At 36.9% G+C, this 17,064-nt stretch overlaps 1 protein-coding gene across 3 annotated transcripts in view; it reads left to right on the forward strand.

The window, feature by feature from the left end:
- MAP2K4 (mitogen-activated protein kinase kinase 4) overlaps window positions 1–17,064 on the forward strand; it is a 120,206-nt gene that overhangs the window by 34,469 nt on the left and 68,673 nt on the right. The window lies entirely within an intron of this gene.

The raw sequence follows: 17,064 nt of genomic DNA on the forward strand, positions 1-17,064 counted from the left end.
AAAATACTTTTATTCTTCCCAAAGAAGCACTTTTATTGCTATTTTCTCTTCTTTCAGAATTTGGTATGCATTGTATTTACAAACAGTAACAAATTGGTAGAAGGTAGGGTCTTGCAAAAGAGATGCTTAAAATATTTTTAAAACAGCAATGTCTAGAAGGGAGTGGGGTGTGTGTATGTATATGTATGCTTATACTTTTACTTGTAGCCTTAGAGGGAATGAAAGATATTTTAAATAAAAAGTGTAGTAACAATTTATTTTTCTCAATTATCTATCAATTTTATTAGATTAGTGTTCATAATTTTATACTTCTTGTCAGAGCTCAGCCTAGAATCCCACCCTTTTTACCTTCTCTGAAACATCAAGTAGGGGCTCTCTTGAGGAAGGAAACTTAGTACTTATTAATTAGTCAGAATTTCAGCAGCAAGGAAACAATTCTTAAAAGAACCTCCTTCCTTATTTCTTAGAATTGTAGTGAAAGCTAGTGCAAAACTAATTATTTAACGTAGCTCATTTCTGTTACTGTAGTTACTAGCTGAACCATATGTTTGAAGTCTAAGAAGGAAAGGATGTAGCAGTAATCACCAAACTTACCAGATCTTTCTTTTTCCAAAGGCTTTTTGGACAAGGAGAAAGACAACCTGACTTAAATTAGAACTGGAAAAACATTCATCTATTTGTACTGTCTTCCCTCTGCAGTCTCTTTATGTATGTGGAATTCATGGAGCAAAATTTTTAAAACAATAGTAAACACAGGGTGGAAAAAAACTGTCTTCCAAAGTTGAGTTCAGGTTTTGTTTTGTTTTGTTTTGTTCTTAACTAATGTTTTATAATAAACCTATAGCCAGCTAGGTTTCTCATCCTTTGTTTCTTCTCAGCAAGTATTTAAAGTTTGAAAGGACATGGTGATAGGTATTTTTACCTTATGGTAGAATCTTTAGAGCTTGATTCTGGTATGTAAAAATTTGAGACCCAGACTTTGTTGGAAGTTTTTTATTGTACAGGTCAATTGTTCTGGGTTAGGAATAGGTAACTGCTAGCATTGTTACTGGTCAGAGATAACTGTTTTATTACTCAGAACAGCATTATCTCCTCTACCTTCCCAGCCCCTTCCAAAAGGTATTCTTTTGTACTCTTCCTCTGAGTTGTTTGCCATCAGCACTAAAAGCCATTGTTAGTTTCTGTTTAGGATTAGTACTTGCAATTAGAAAAACATAACTTGTAGTTTGTGGGAGTTTTGAAATAAGATATCTCTTACCATTTATATGTTTTTTTTCTCCTAAAATTTCCTTGAACTTTAATAATTACGGATGTGAATATAAAACTTGTTCATGAATTTAGGAAAAGATAAGATGAAATAAGCAACCTAATGAAGTTAAGATATGTCACAGGATCTGGTTTCAGATCTCCTTGGCATTTGATATCTCCTGGATTGCAGGATCCTTTGCAAGATTAAAGTGTTCTTTTTTTCTGAGAACCAACAGTTTAAATAAAATTCCAAGAAGTGACAATTGGCTGTGGTAATTTTAGTAAGGCATAAGGTAATATGGAGTGAATGTTAGATTAAAGGTGCACGAGAGGAAATCATTTTAGATAACCTGCGTGATGAAATGTTTCCCGGAAGAACAAGATTTTACTGTGTTTCAAAAGCCAGGCAGGGAAGGTTAAGTGAAGACAAGAGACAGTGGCATTCTGGTGAGCGCATATGTACAAGAGAAGTTTTAGGAACCACGTGTAGATGTGTTTAATTGTAGCAGAGATGTTATTTATAGATTACCTATTTCTCTCTCTCACTGGAAGCTTTTAGCGTGTTTTCTTTATTCTTGATATTCTGTAATTATATGAGGATAAGCCTCAAATTGCATCATCTTCCCATGTATCAGATTAACCCTTTTAAAGATTCATGTATCTCTTTTTCTGGGAAAATTGCTGCTGCTTTCCTTTTGGTACATTCCTTCATGTTTTTCCTATCACCTTCTCCTGAAACTTGTGTTACTAGGATGCTGGACTGTCTGTATCCCCTGTATCTTAGACTGTAAAAAAATGTGTTCCATCTCATTGTTTTCTTACTCTGTATCCTGGGAGATTTTCTTTATTTTCCATCCCCTCTATGGAATCTTGGCAATCAGTTTTAATTTCCAAGAGTTGATTGTGGCATTTTCTTAGGATTCTATTCTTAATTTATGGATGCAAAATAGGGAATTTAAAAATTCTTTTCTGTTGTTTCAGTTACCGATTTCCTCAAGGGTCAGTTTTTCTGACCCTTTTCTTTCTCATTAGTTTAGGAAGCCTGGTTCTCTCCAGATATGTTTGTTTTCTTTGAAAACATATCCCCTTTTTATTTTAGGGGAAGAGTAAAGAGGAAAAGTGGAACTAACTAGATTTTCTTGTGTGTGTGTGTGTGTGTGTGTGTGTTTTTAAGTGGCAGAGTCTCACTATATTGCCCAGGCTGGTCTTAAACTCCTAGACTCAAGGGATCCTCCCTCCTCAGCCTCCCAAAGTGCCTGGCCTAGACCTTCCTTACAGAAAGAAGTTTAATTAACTCCGGTTTCTAGGCCTTCATTTCTTCTGACCATGAATTCTCTCTGATCCAGGGTTCTATTGGGACCATGATTTATCTCTCATATTCACTGCCTGTCTGCCTCCTACCATCTGTTACAGGTTATAGTTTTTTTTCTCTGTTTATTTTTAAACCTTTTATTATGGAAAATTGCAAAAGTAAAAGTAAAGTGGTAGATGAATCTGTCTTTACTGTCAATCAGCTTTAACAGCTTCAGCAGTTAATAGCATGGCCAGTGTTGTTTTATCTTTTCCTCCAACCCCTTAGTTTTAACCAAATCTCAGATGTTATGCAATCTATAAATATTTTCGTATGCATTTATAAAAGATAAGAGCTGCTTTTTAAAGACATAATCATAGTACCATTGCTACATCTAGTAGAATAAATAATTCTTTAATATCATCAAATAAGCAGATGACCTCATTAGTTTTTTTATTTTTAATAGTTTGAAGTAAGGTCTATACAAGGTCCTGCATTCTATGCAGTTAGCTGATCAGTCTTGTAAACTAGAGTTCCTTCTCTTGAAATCAATTAGTTTTTCTTTGTGATACATTTTTATCTACTCTTAGGCATTTGGAAATTTAATTCTTTTAATTTGTTTATTGCTTATTTCCTTTAAAAAAGGATTTTGAGGGGATTCTTGGAGGATGAGGAGACAACCTGAACAGGAAACCTTGATTTTTAATTATCATTGATTAAAATTATAAATATTTCTGACAGAAAATGCATATTATAATGGAGACTCTTGTACCCACTAACATTTTGCCCCTTGGCTTTTAAAATGAAAGATTAAACTGGATAGCCAAAGGGTACAAAGAAAGAGCAAAGGAAAAATGTGTGGCTACCTTTTAAATTTTCATCAGGTTTGGATTCTACTAGACACGATAAGTCTTTTTGATACTCTAGGGATATTCTTAGAAGTGTGGCCGGCTTGTGTCAAAATCATGTTGTGTATATGAATTTGACAAACAGAAGTAGATATTCTGGTAAATATTCTGTGTTTTCATGATGGTGAGTTATGGTTGAGTGCTCTCAGTGTACTGAATCATTTAGAATGTATTCAGTACAATTGTTATTCTGAAAGAACAGCCCTTTTATCTTTATAACATATCACAATTGTCAAGAAGAAACACTACCTTAAATGTTAACACTGGAAATAAATAGTGATGAATGCAGATAACATTTTGGGGCTTAAGCATTTTGGAATCACATGTTTTAAGTTTAAAGGGCTCTCTTTAGACCAAAAGGATCTCTAGGATCTCCCTTATCTTTGTTTATTGCATTGGAACAGACACCCAGTTGTGCTTTAGAACATCTAGGAGTAGTTTAAAGAGGTTTCAAAGTCCCTAGTTAATAACTAATATTCCTCATATTTCTTGATGAGCCTTCTCAGTAGAACTTTATCTTAAAACTTAGAATTTCTTCTTCTGTTGGTTAAATTGTGAGAACTTTGTCTTTTAAACGTTGCTGTCTTAGAATTAATGACGAGGCTGGGCACAGTTGCTCACACCTGCAATCCCAACACTTAGGCAGGCTGAGGCAGGAGGATTGCTTGAGCCCAGAAGTTCGAGACCAGGCTGGGCAACATGGTGAAACCCCATTTCTACAAAAATAGAAAAAATTAGCCATGTGTGATGGCATGCGCCTGTGGTCCCCACAGCTACTTGGGAGTCTGAAGTGGGAGGGTCAATTGAGCCCTGGAGGTTGAGGCTACAGTGTGCTACTGCACTCCAGCCTGTGTGAGAATAGAGACTCTGTCTCTATTAAAAAATACAATAAAAATTTGTTTTTTAAAAGAAATAGCAATGGGTAGAAATTTAGGAGTCTGGATTTCTATCCTTGCATTGTCGTTATCTCTGTGACCTTGACTTTATCACTTAATTCTGATCTCAATTTAGGCATGGAATTAGAATAGCGGCATACACTATTTTACGTAATGAATTGGGAGAGGAGAGAATTAAGCCAGCTTTGCACTACTTTCTTTAAATAAAGTCTCATCTGCAAGACTAATAGACTAAAAAGATAAAGAAGGACCTTCTCTGACTGACGTGTTTGTGAGGTGGTAGAGAGCTTTGTAGCGTTGTCTGCCTTCATTCCCCAGAATAGTCCCAGGACATCTCTGGTGAATTTCTAAGTGTGAATACCTCTAATCTACATGAATTTGGAAAGTTTTTTCTCTCTCTGAAATTTTTGAAGCAACCATGATACTATGAAATCTCTACATTTCTGTGGTGGAACACTTTTACAAAATAGCAGTAATGGTAGAAGTATTTATGGGTATGTATTAGTAGATGCTGTTTAATCTCAAATGTGTTAAATACTATGGCGTGTGTGTGCGTGTGTGTGACTGGTTTGGCGCTTCTGCTGCGAATCTTTTTTCTTACTGTAGTAAATACACATAAAGTAAACATTTTTATCTTAACCATTTTAAGTATACAGTTCGTTGGGATTAATTATGTTCACATTGTTGTGCATTTGTCACCATCATCCATCTCTAGAACTCTTTCATCTTTTCCAGTTGAACTTCTGTACCCGTTAAGCAGTAAGTCCTTATTCTCCTTGTTCCCAGCCCTGGCACCCACCATTCTACTTTCTGTCTCTTGTGAATCTAACTGCTTTTTAGGTACCTCTTGTAAGTGGAATCATAACAATATTTATTTTGTGTCTAGCTTATCTCATTCAAAATAATGTCTTCAGGGTTCATTCATATTGCAGAATGTATCTTTCTCCACCCTTTTTAAGGGTGAATAATTATTATTTTATTGTTATGTGTATGCAGCATTTTGTTTAGCCATTTATCTGTTGTTAGACATTTGGGTTGTTTCTACCTTTTGGCTCTAGTAAATAATGATGCTGTGTTTGGGATAATCTTTAAAGCTTAGATCATTTTACTTCTTAAAGTTACAATTTAGGGATGTTTAATCTTATCTGTAGTCCCACATTGTACCTCAGCATACCTGAGGCTGTGGTACATTTCCGTAAGTCAGCAATTCACTGGAGAAGTGATTCTCTACAGAGGTAGCAGTGGTAATAGAAGTGGTAGAACTGATTCTCTTTGTGGGCCCTTCCCCCTTGAGATTCACATTCCCTTCAAGCTGGATGTTTATAGCTGAGGTGGTGGATGCTAATTCTGGAATATGTATTTGCATAGATTAATGATACATGCTGTTGAGTTGTGTGCTTTTGGTGTTATAAATTGTCTTTGTTCTTGAATCAGAGACCGAGGCAGACATTAGAAGGTAGCCCTGGGTTTTTAACCAACAGTACTTCCAAGTGCTATTCCTTGAAGATATAGCTGACTTCTTAGCTGTTGATGAGTTTTCCAATCATTTCTAATCAGGCAGTTATGTTTTTGAGTTCTGATTTCAATCAGAATATTATGACCTTTTGCCTTTGTAGTATGTATGTTTCTGAAATCTTTTATCTATTATTAAGGAAATTTGCTATATAAAGGTAACATTTTTTTCAGTGTTTTTTTTTTTTGATTATCTACAACTGAGTAACAGTATGATTATATTATTGTTCTTGAGCAAATTTGTTTTCCCCAAAGTTAATAACCGCCTCATTGATGGTTCACTGTGAATCTTCTCTGAACATAATTAAATACATCAGTTGATCACTCAGTTCTTCCCCTCTCCTACCCCACCTTTTTTTTTTTGAGTTAGCTATCTAGCCATACTCTTGCTTTAATCTGGAGTGGTTATACTTGAGGCCTGCTTCACAGGACTGTTGCCATTGTTTTGTGAATGCCTGATTCTAATTCTCTGTTTCTGGGATTTTATCTTTTTGTTTCATTTTTCGCGTTCCCACTCTTATTTTGTACATATTCTAAGTCTTCCTGAGATAATAATTCTTTCTTAGTAGTTAAGAAACTAAGCTTTTTGGTGTTTGTGTGCCTGAATATACCTTTGTCTTTTTTCAGACAGGATCTTGTTCTGTTTCCCTGGCTGGAGTAAATGGTGCTATCATAGCTTGAACAACTGGACTCAAGTGATTCTCCTACCTTAGCCTCCTGAGTAACTGGCACTACAGGCGTGTGCCACCATGCCTGGCTCATTTTCAAATTATTTTGTAGAGGACGGGGTCTTGCTATGTTGTCCAGGATGGTCTCGAACTCAAGCTGTCTTCCTTCCTCGGGCTCCCAGAGTGCTGGAATTACAGGCATGAACCACTGCTTGGCCTTGAAAATGTCTTTAAATAAATAACCCTCATAATAGATTAGCAGTTTTATTGGGTATAGAATTCTGGGGTAGAAATTTTTTTCCAGAATTGTGTTTGTATTTTGACAGTGTTTTCTGTTTTCCATGGTTAGTTACTTTGAAACATTAGATGTGACTTTGATTCAAGAACCTTTGTATGTAACCTCTTTTTTTCTTTTGTGATTTATTGTGGGGATTTTTCTTTTTCCCCAGTGTCTGAAATCTTGATATATTTGCATTCTTCCCCCCGTACGCCTCCCCTATTCCCTTTTCCCAGTCTTCTCCTGCCTTCCCCTCCTCCCCTTACCTTTCTTTTTCCTTGTAGTTTGCTCTCAGTGGACTCTTTCAATCTAGAAACCACTCTTTCATTCTAGGAAAGACAATTTATTATTCTTTTATTCATCTGGGATGTGTGTTCTTCTTACATTGCTATATCGATTCAGTGAAATCCCATCAAACTTTTAAAATATGTATAATGTGACATTTTGATTCTAAAATATGTATGAAAATGCAAAGGACCTAGCCAAAAACAATTTTGTAAAACAGTAAGTTGGAGGACTTAAAACAACCTGATTTCAAGGTTGACTGTAACACGGTCAGCCTACAAGTACAACCTACAAGCTGCAGTAATTAAGGCTTGGTGGAAGGATATTAAGGATGAACAAATAGATCAGTGGAATGTAATAGAAAGTCCAGTAGACAAACACACATGTATAGTCAAGTTATTTTTGACTTTGATGCTTGTACAGTTCAGTGGGGAAAAAGATAGGCTTTTCATGGTGATGGAACAAACTGGAAAAAGGTTTGAAAGGATAAATCTTAATTTCTACTTCACACCATATGCAAAAATTACCTCAAGATGAATTATTGACCTAAAAGTAAAAGCAAAAACTCTGTAAAGCTTCTAAAAGAAAACATCCAAAATATGTTTGTTGTCTGGCATGGGCAAAAATTTCTTTGATAGGACAAAGAAACTACTAAAAAATAATAAATTGGATTTTATCGAAAATAAAAATTTCTGGTCATCAAAAGTTTTATAAGAAAATAAACAGGCAAGGCTAGGCGCGGTGTCTCATGCCTGTAATCCTAGCACTTTGGGAGGCCGAGGTGGGCGGGTCACTTGAGGTCAGGAGTTCAAGACCAGCCTGACCAAAATGGTAAAACCCCATGTCTACTAAAATACAAAATTAGCTGGGCGTGGTGTTACATGACTGTAACCCCAGCTACTTGGGAGGCTGAGGCGAGAGAATTGCTTGAACCTGGGAGGCAGAGGTTGCAGTGAGCAGAGATCGCACCACTGCACTCTAGCCTGGGTGACAAGAGCAAAATTCTGTCGAGGCGGGCGGCGGGGAGCAAGGAGGAGGAGAGGGATGGGGGAGGGAGAGAGAGAAGAAAACATTCACAATGTATATATATCTGACAAAGGACTTTTGTATGTATAATGAACTACAACTCAAAACAACCCAGTTTACTTTTTTGTTTTTGAGACAGAATCTCTGTCACCAAAGCTGGACTGCATCATAGCTTACTGCAACCTTGAACTTCTGGGTTCCAGCAATCCTCCTGCCTCAGCCTCCAGAGTAGCTGGGACTACAGGCACATTCTATCACGCCTGACTCATTAAAAAAATTTTTTTTGTAGAGGTGGGATCTTGCTATGTTGCACAGGCTGGTTTTGAACTCTCCTTAAGTGATCCCCCTGCCTCAGCCTCCCAGAGTGCTAGGACTACAGGCATTGAACCACTGGGCCAGCCCAAACAACCCATTTTAAAAAATGGTTTAAAGACTCTGATAGACGGTTTACAAAGAAGGTATTGGAATAGATGATAAGTATGTGAGAAGCAGCCGTAAGAACATTAGTAATAAGAGAAATGCAGACTAAAACAAAAAGGTGATACCAGTACACCTCCACCCAAAGGGCTAGAATTTAAAAGGCCAGGCAATATCTTGGCAAATATGTGGTGAAAATACAGAATTTTCCTGTATTGTTGAGGAAACAGAAAATGGTACAGCCACGTTGGAAAACTCTTTGCTAGGTTTTTAATAAAATAAATAAGCACTTGCCTCCTGACCCAGCAGTCCTACTTGTTGTTATTTGCCTAAGATGAAAACACTGTCAGAAAGACTTGTAAGTGAATGTTCATGGAGAGTTTATTTGGAATAGCCTCCCAATTAGAATAAACCCAGAGTGTTCAATAATGGAAGAATGAAGAAACAAATTGTGGTATATTAATTAATAAAATACTCTTCCTCAGTAAAGTGGAGAAAATACTGATATCTGCAACCGTATTGATGAATCCCTGAAAATGCTGAGCAGAAGAAGCCAGACACAAAAGAGAACATACTGATTCTATCTCTGTGAAATCTAGAGAGGCAGAACCGATCTCTGGTGATTGAAATCAAATCAGTGTTTGCCTCTGGAGGAGATTGACCAGAATGGCACCAGGGAACCAGGGAATTTTCTGGGGTAATGGAATGCTCTATATCTTGCTATATTTTGTGAAATAGAAAGGTGCCTGCATTGGCAAAACTCATTGAGCCACATATGCTTATGATTTGTGCATCTCACTATATGTAAATGATGCCTCAATTTAAAAAGCAATCCATAACAATAACAATAATACATATATTATTATTATTATTATTATTATTATTAGGTTTTTTTTGAGATGGAGTCTCGCTCTTGTCACCCAGGCTGGAGTGCAATGGTGCGATCTCGGCTCACTGCAACCTCCGCCTACTGGGTTGAAGTGATTCTCCTGCCTCAGCCTCCCGAGTAGCTGGGATTACAGGCCCATACCACCGTGCCTGGCTAGTTTTTTGTATTTTTAGTAGAGACAAGGTTTTGCCATTTTGGCCAGGCTGGTCCTCAGGTGATCCACCCACCTCGGCCTCCCACAGTGCTGAGATTGCAGGCATGAACCACTGGGCCTGGCCTAATTTTTGTATTTTTAGTAGAAACGGGGTTTCGCCGTATTGGCCAGGCTTGTCTCAAACTCTTGACCTCAGGTGATCTGTCCAACTCGCCTCCCACAGTCTGGGATTACAGGCTTGAGCCGCCGTGCCTGGGCAGTAACAATAAAAATTATATTGATAGTTTTTTTAGTCTCACTGAACAGTATTTGTGGTTTTCTGTCCTTGTTTTCAAAGCACCTATATATTTCAACAATTTAGATGACCTGATAAATATGTGAACACTGTGTTTTTATTGAATTCAGCTTTCATGCCTGTGGAACAATATTGTGATAAATTTTATTACTGCCCATGTGGTTTCCCTTTTCATGATGTCTGAAAGAACCCTAGAGTGAAATTTTTAAGAAGGTTATCAAGTTTCTTTTGAGGATTAATCTAGAGTATCTGTTGCACCACATCAGTTGTAGTGTACCCCTAAGTAGCTAGAGTTCCCTAAAATGTGTAGGGACATGTTTTCAGTGTGCTTTAAAAATAACATTTCTTTCTTTTTTTAATACAGAAAAAGTATACAGAAGAAAGCCAAAATGGCCCATTATCTTATCATTCAGGTAGTTCATGTTACCCTTTAAAAAAATCAGTAGTACCTGCTTCTGGTAAGATAATTCAGTTGGTGCAGAAAGTTACAAAACAAAAAATAAGCTTCGTGCCCTTAATATTTATCTCCAAAGATAACCCTATTAAATGTAAAATGCCTTGCACAAAAGCTGCTTATATGTCAGAATACATAATAATTTGTATAGATCCTTAAAGAATATTTACACACAATGGCAGCTTTTTTCTGCACTTTTTTGTAGCTTGAGTTTTTACTGACTTAGTAACTTAGTACATCTTGAAAATATTTCTGAATTAACACATACCCTTTTCCTCCTCCTCCTCCTCTTCTTCTTCTTTTTTGTTTTTTGAGATTTTCTCACTCTTGCCCAGGCTGGAGTGCTGTGGTGCGATCTCAGCTGCCCACAACCTCCACCTTCCAGGTTCAAGTGATTCTTGTGCCTCAGCCTCCCAAGAAGCTGGGTTGTAGGCATGCACTACCACACCTGGCTAATTTTTGTATTTTTTGGTAAAGATGGGGTTTCACCATGTTGGCCAGGCTCGTCTTGAACTCCTAGCCTCAAGTGATCCACCTGCCTCGGCCTCCCGAAGTGCTGGGATTACAGGGGTGAGCCACTGTGCCCCACCCACATATCCTATTCTTAGTTATATAGTATTCATTTCATTGTATAGGTATATTATATATTTAACTAGTTCCTTATTGATAGCTATTTAGATTATTTTTGTTGTTTAATTAAAAACAATGTCTTAGAGGACAACTTTGTGCTGGTGAAATGTACTTTTAAAAATTAACCAATGTTTACTTCTTCATAGATTGGTAATTTTCAGCCATTGTCATAGGAGAGACTGGAAGTAGCTGTGTCTTCTCAACCTTGTTACTATTGAGATATTAGATTGGAAAATGCTTTGTTGTGGGAGGCCATCGTCCTGTGCATGGTAGGATGTTTAGTTCAGTGGCGTCCCACTAGATGTCAGTAACACAAGCTCCCTACTAGCTGTGACAGCCAAAATGTCTGCAGATGTTACCAGATGAACCTTGGGGTGCAAATTTGCTTCTTCTTAGGACCACTGGTACAGAGAGCACTGCAGGTTTACACAGATGAACCTTTTTCCTGACTGAGGAGCTGCAGAAGTCAGATATAAGAGGTGTATTCCTTGGGGTTTGAATGGATGCCAGTAAAGGAATTGGGGAATGGCTATAGGGATATCTCATAAAGTCCAGGGAGAACATCAAAGCTTTGGGAGCAAGTCATAGTTGCCAGAAACCAAAGCAATCCAGTACGTTTTCTTCCATACATTTAACAAATGTTTGTTGAATGTCTGCCGTCTGCTAGTTACTATGGTGTGGGCATAGGTATTTCATGTTGAAAAAAGATGTGATTGTTACTTCATGAAGCTTGAGATTTAGAGGTAGACAAAGACGTGTGTGTGTGTGTATAAAATTATAATCACCTACATGCTATTAAAGGAAGAGAACCAGGTGCTAATGAGAGAATGAAATATGGGCCTAATTTAGAAGGAGGGTGGTGAAAATGTAGTCAGTGAAGGCTTCTAAACCTGAGTGAGTTTTACTACATTTGGGGGAGGGATTGATGAGTGTTCCAAGTGGAAGGAATAGCATGTATTTGAAATTACCAAGCTGGGAAATATTCACCTTGTCATGGAATGGAAGGAATGGCAGTTCACATGGAAGATGACTGAATGAGAAAGGAAAAACAAATTTAGATTAAGGATGTAGAGACAGTTAGATATGGATAGATGGGCCACATAATGTAGGGCCTTGTAGATAAAGAGCTGGATAACATCCAGAGTGTAGTGGGGAGCTATAAGCAGGTGAGTGATTTACAATCTAAACTGATTATTTACAGTCTAAAGTAATTATTCTGGCTGCCGTGTGGCATATGTATTGAAAGGAGGTAAGAATATAGTTTAGGGAGACCGGATAAAGCTGTGGTAATATAGCTAAAGCGTAATAGTCATCTATTATGACTTTAATAATATTAAATTGATGACAGTTGAGGTAGAGAGACTGTGAGGAAATTTTGGAAGTAATTAATAAATATTCGTGTATTGGTGATAATTTGAATGTAGATGATGACAAGGAGGAAGGTGTTCATAGTGACTTGTAGAATTCTGGCTTGAATTAATGGGTTCACCTGCGATTACTGTGATGGAGACTACTGGGTATGGAGCATCCGTAAATGGGGGTCATAGGGCAAGATAGAGTTTTAGATATATTAAGTTTGAGATACCCGTGACATATTTTATTAGTGATATCAAAACATACATATATAGTGTGTGTGTATATATGTACGTGTATTTGTACGTGTGTGCCTGTGCTTATGTGCATGTATCACATACTGTGGTGTTGAAAATGAGTCTGGTGCCAGAGGTGAGGTTGTAGATTGGAGATAAAAAGTTAAGAATTGCTGACATATAGATGAAAGGGTTGCCTAGGAATAGAGAGTGAGAATGTATTTTGATGAGAAAATTGGGTCCAGGGCTGAGCCCCAACAAAATCTAACATTTAGAGGTTGGATAGAAGAGAAGGGACAGGCAAAAATTAAAAGATGCTGGACAGTTAGGAAGCAAACTGGTAGTATGTGATGTTATAGAAATCTAGCATTGTTTCAAAGTGCAATTGGTAAGGAATTATGGTTGGCTATGTCTAATGTTCTGAGAATGCTAGTAAAGCTACCTTCTTGGCAAAAGCTCCCGAGTTATACTTTAAACTACTCTTAATTTCTTACATACTTGGGAAGAGGTTTTAGCTGCCACTGGAAATTGGAGCCTAAACAGGGAAAGGATCTCATGAAAACATGTAGCCTATAGATTTAGGGCAGTTTTGCTTACCTTTTCTTGAAGAAGCATAGCCCAGAAAAACTGTTCTAAGGGTAAACTTTGAGTACAACTGACACAGGATCAGCTCTTAGGAAACAGTCAATAGCAGCGTGATGTGAACATGAATGTTTGTCTTGTCCTCTTTAATGTTACTCTTTTCCGTGGTGATAAAACATTTCTTTGTATTTTATAAATCAGTACTACTTCAAAATACTTCAGACTTATCTAATTTGTCTAATACATTCTGTTCACTAAATATGAATATCAGAATTTGAAATTTTCTATTTACAGTGTTTGAGCCATTCTTTTGGACATTTCGTTTTTCAGTTTTTCCTTTTGCCTCATCTTAGATCACAGCAAAGATACTCATTTGTTAGTAGTGCCAGGAAGCAGGCAGTTTCCATGGTAACTGACAAACCGAGTTTACTGTGGAAATTTCCGGAATTAAGAGAGCTGCATTGCAGAAGGATGCATAAAGCAGTATTCATCTAGAGATCGTTAACAGTACGGACACAGAAGAACAGTTGCAGTGGTGTGCAGGGTATGTCTTACCTTTATTTTCCTGTCTAAGGAAGATTAGTCATATATGTGTATGTGTGTGTGTGTGTGTATGTATATATATGCTGAGGAGACAGTAAAACAGCTTGAGGCATTTTAGTATATGCTGGCTTGATAGAGTTAAAGTTGCTTAGGAAAAAGAAGGAAGAAATGATTTGGGAAAGAAGGTATATTTGATAGCATTGGGAAGAAATCAGGATCAGATGATCGAGGTAGAAGAATGTGATAGTGAAATAAGAGGAGAAAACATACTTCAAACTAATTAAATAATGAAAGGTTCTTACGGATAGTGGTTCTAGGCACAAGAAGATATTTATTTATTGAAGGAAAATGTAGACATTGTCAAGTTTGAGAAATCAAGTTCTTGTGTCCAGGAAGAAGAAATCTGTTAAGATAATTAGCTATTACTTGCTGAAAGATAGGTAGATATGAGAGATGTCCAAGATATTAAACAAGGAGGTTTGCTGACATCTTAGTGTACTTACCTCAGTGATGAGAGAATCCTAGGAGGGTTTCTGCCCCTAATTCCACTCCCTGTTGATTGGTGGGGGATTTTCAAGAAAAATTCTGAAATGTATCTTGAGATTAAATTCTGGAAACTAAACTATAGGATTTGGGCAGATAATTGAAGGTGCCTACCATACAGAGCATAATTATAAATTTAAAAGCGAAAAAGGATATAGAAAATATGATTTAGGTTATTTGCATGATAGATGCAATTTAGGTTGCTAGATATCATTTGGTATCATTTATATCATGTAGTCAACAAACTACAGCTCATGAGCTGAATCCATCCTGTTTGCTTGTATTTGTAAGTAAAGTTTTATTGGAACATAGCCACACCCATCCCCGCAAAGCCTAAAATATTTGCTATCTGGTTCTTTACAGAAAAAGTTTGTGACTCGTGATTTAGATGGTGTACTGGATTTTTCAAGGCTTCTGTGAGATTACCATGAACTTGGTGGCTTAAAACAACAGAAATTTATTCTCTCACAGTTCTAGAGGCCAGAAATCTGAAGGTGTTGGCAGGGCCATGCTTCTCCCGAAGGTTCTAGGGGAGGATCCTTCCTTTCTTTCAGCTTCTGGTACTGCTGCTCTTCCTTGGCTTGTGGCAGCGTAACCATAATCTCTATCGCCTTCTTCCCCTGTGTCTGTCTTGTGTGTCTCTATCTTCTCCTTTTCTTTGTTTGGTCTCTTATAAGAATAGTTACTTTATTTAGTGCCCACCTAATCCAGAATCTCTTTTTTGAGATCTTTAATTTCATCTGTAAAGATAGGTTACTTTCTGAGATTCTGGATGGACATATCTTTTTTTTTTTTTTTTTTGTGCAGACGGTGTTGAAGAACTGGGTTTTGGCTTCTTAAGTCACATTGTATATTAGGGATAGCCAGTTCTTAGTGTTTCCTTTGACCTGCTGGAGAAGATATTAAACTCAGGTTTCAAAGGCAAAGAGGCATAGTTGAATCATAGAAGATAGCTTTTGTGATGCAAACATAACCAGTAGAGTAAAGGGAGTACTAGAAAATTCACAGGAGAAAGACTACTAAAATATTCACAGAAAGCTGATGAAGACCAGTGCCTGATGCTTCATATCGTTCTCTTGTCTCTTCATATTTTTCTCCCCTTAACTCCCACCTCCAAAAAAACAAAATGAATTTGAAATTTTAATGAAAAATAGTTGGCACGAAAACAGAAATCACAGTTTTGAGGGATGGCTCATGGCTAAATTATGGCACTGGGAAATATATATATGATTCAAAAGAAATAGGCTTAATAAGCAAGTAGAGGAGTGGCAGTGTAGAAAGTATACACCAATGTAAAGACCAGTGAACCTGAGACTTGGCTTTTGTTGAGAGCCTTTTTGTCACTGTGGGAGTATACAAACTATTGGCCTAGGCAGGAGAGAAGGTCTGTGATATTTTTCCTCTTATATGGGCATATTTGTAAACCATAATAACACTGGTAGGTATCTATCTTTGCATTCCCTGGAAGTCTCATTTACCATATTTGGGTATATTCTGAAATGTTTAAAAAGTGATGAATTCACATGGTGAAGAACCAAATAGTAGGCAAGGGATTCCAATGTAGATGCTGGAGCTGCAGAGAAAAGTCACCTAATATTGCCTATATTCTCACCTGTATACTTTGAAATGAAACTTCTGATACACACTTTATGGAGATGATCATCAGAAGAATTAAACAAATGGTTAATCCAAATTAGGGTTCACTAAGAGTAAGTAAGCAGTACCCAACTAGCCTAATATACTTTTTTGAGAGTGTTACTAGGACTGTAGAGCAGGAGTTTGGCAGAGACTAGGTGTATCTTGATTTCAGCCTTCATGGGCACAGAGGAGAAAGACGAAGCCCAATACAGTATTTTCAGGAAGTTTCTTTCTTTCTTTCTTTTTTTTTTTTTTTTGAGGAAGTTTCTTAGAAGGACAAGAGTGTGAAGTCTGCGTTTTCTTTCTAATCAAATTCTGTTAGTCTGTGACCATGTATATTCTGAACACCAAATAGGAAGCCATGGGAATGAAAGTTTTTATTTTCTTCCTTTAGCAAAACATTTGAATTGTCTGCCTAAATAGCTTCATAGAAAGATGCAAATTCCCTTGAATCCAACTACAACTAGACTTTAACTTTTAATTTTTCTGTTAGTATCATGAGTATATGATAACAATATCATAAGGAACTAGAATAGAATCAGGTGTAAAGCATAGATTGGGATTAAATTAAGCTGGTTGATCATAGTTCGCATGTACAGGCTAAACTTTAAGCAGTATAAGGTACTCATGAATACCCTAGATTTCAAGTCTTTGTATGATGTAAAATAAATGTGTCTATATATAGGATTTATTTCTATAAAATTGTTTTCCTTTTCTCGTTGACATGTTTAGGTAAGTGTCTCAAAAATAATAAAAGTAAGCTTGAGGATGTTTAATAAGTAGGTGTTCAAAACACAACTCACATAGTAATAGTATTAAGAATTAGCTAACAGATCACAAATGAAAAGTCGTTGAGACTCTCGGTTTTTAATTTGCTTTAAGAACTAAATTTCTGACTTTGTAAAAGCAATTTGAGGTTTGTAGTGCAAAATGATATATCAGTAGCAGTGTCCTGCTAAAATATTTGTTAAGAAACATAGATGGAAATATGAAACACTGAAAATTAAGATGACTTAACTCCCTATAGGATCTAATAATGGATACTAATAGTAACACAGCCAGAATAAGGAAAATTTTTACCCAGGGCTTCTTTTATAGCAGAGGCTTCATCCCTTTTCATGTTTATTTCTTCTTCTGCTCACACTAGTAACTACCAGAAAAAACCTGGGGAGGGATGGGAAGAGGGAGGAGAAATGGATGCTGACGAATTTTATCTGGG

Source organism: Piliocolobus tephrosceles, chromosome 16 (assembly GCF_002776525.5).
Source record: "Piliocolobus tephrosceles isolate RC106 chromosome 16, ASM277652v3, whole genome shotgun sequence".
NCBI classification, from domain to species: domain Eukaryota; kingdom Metazoa; phylum Chordata; class Mammalia; order Primates; family Cercopithecidae; genus Piliocolobus; species Piliocolobus tephrosceles.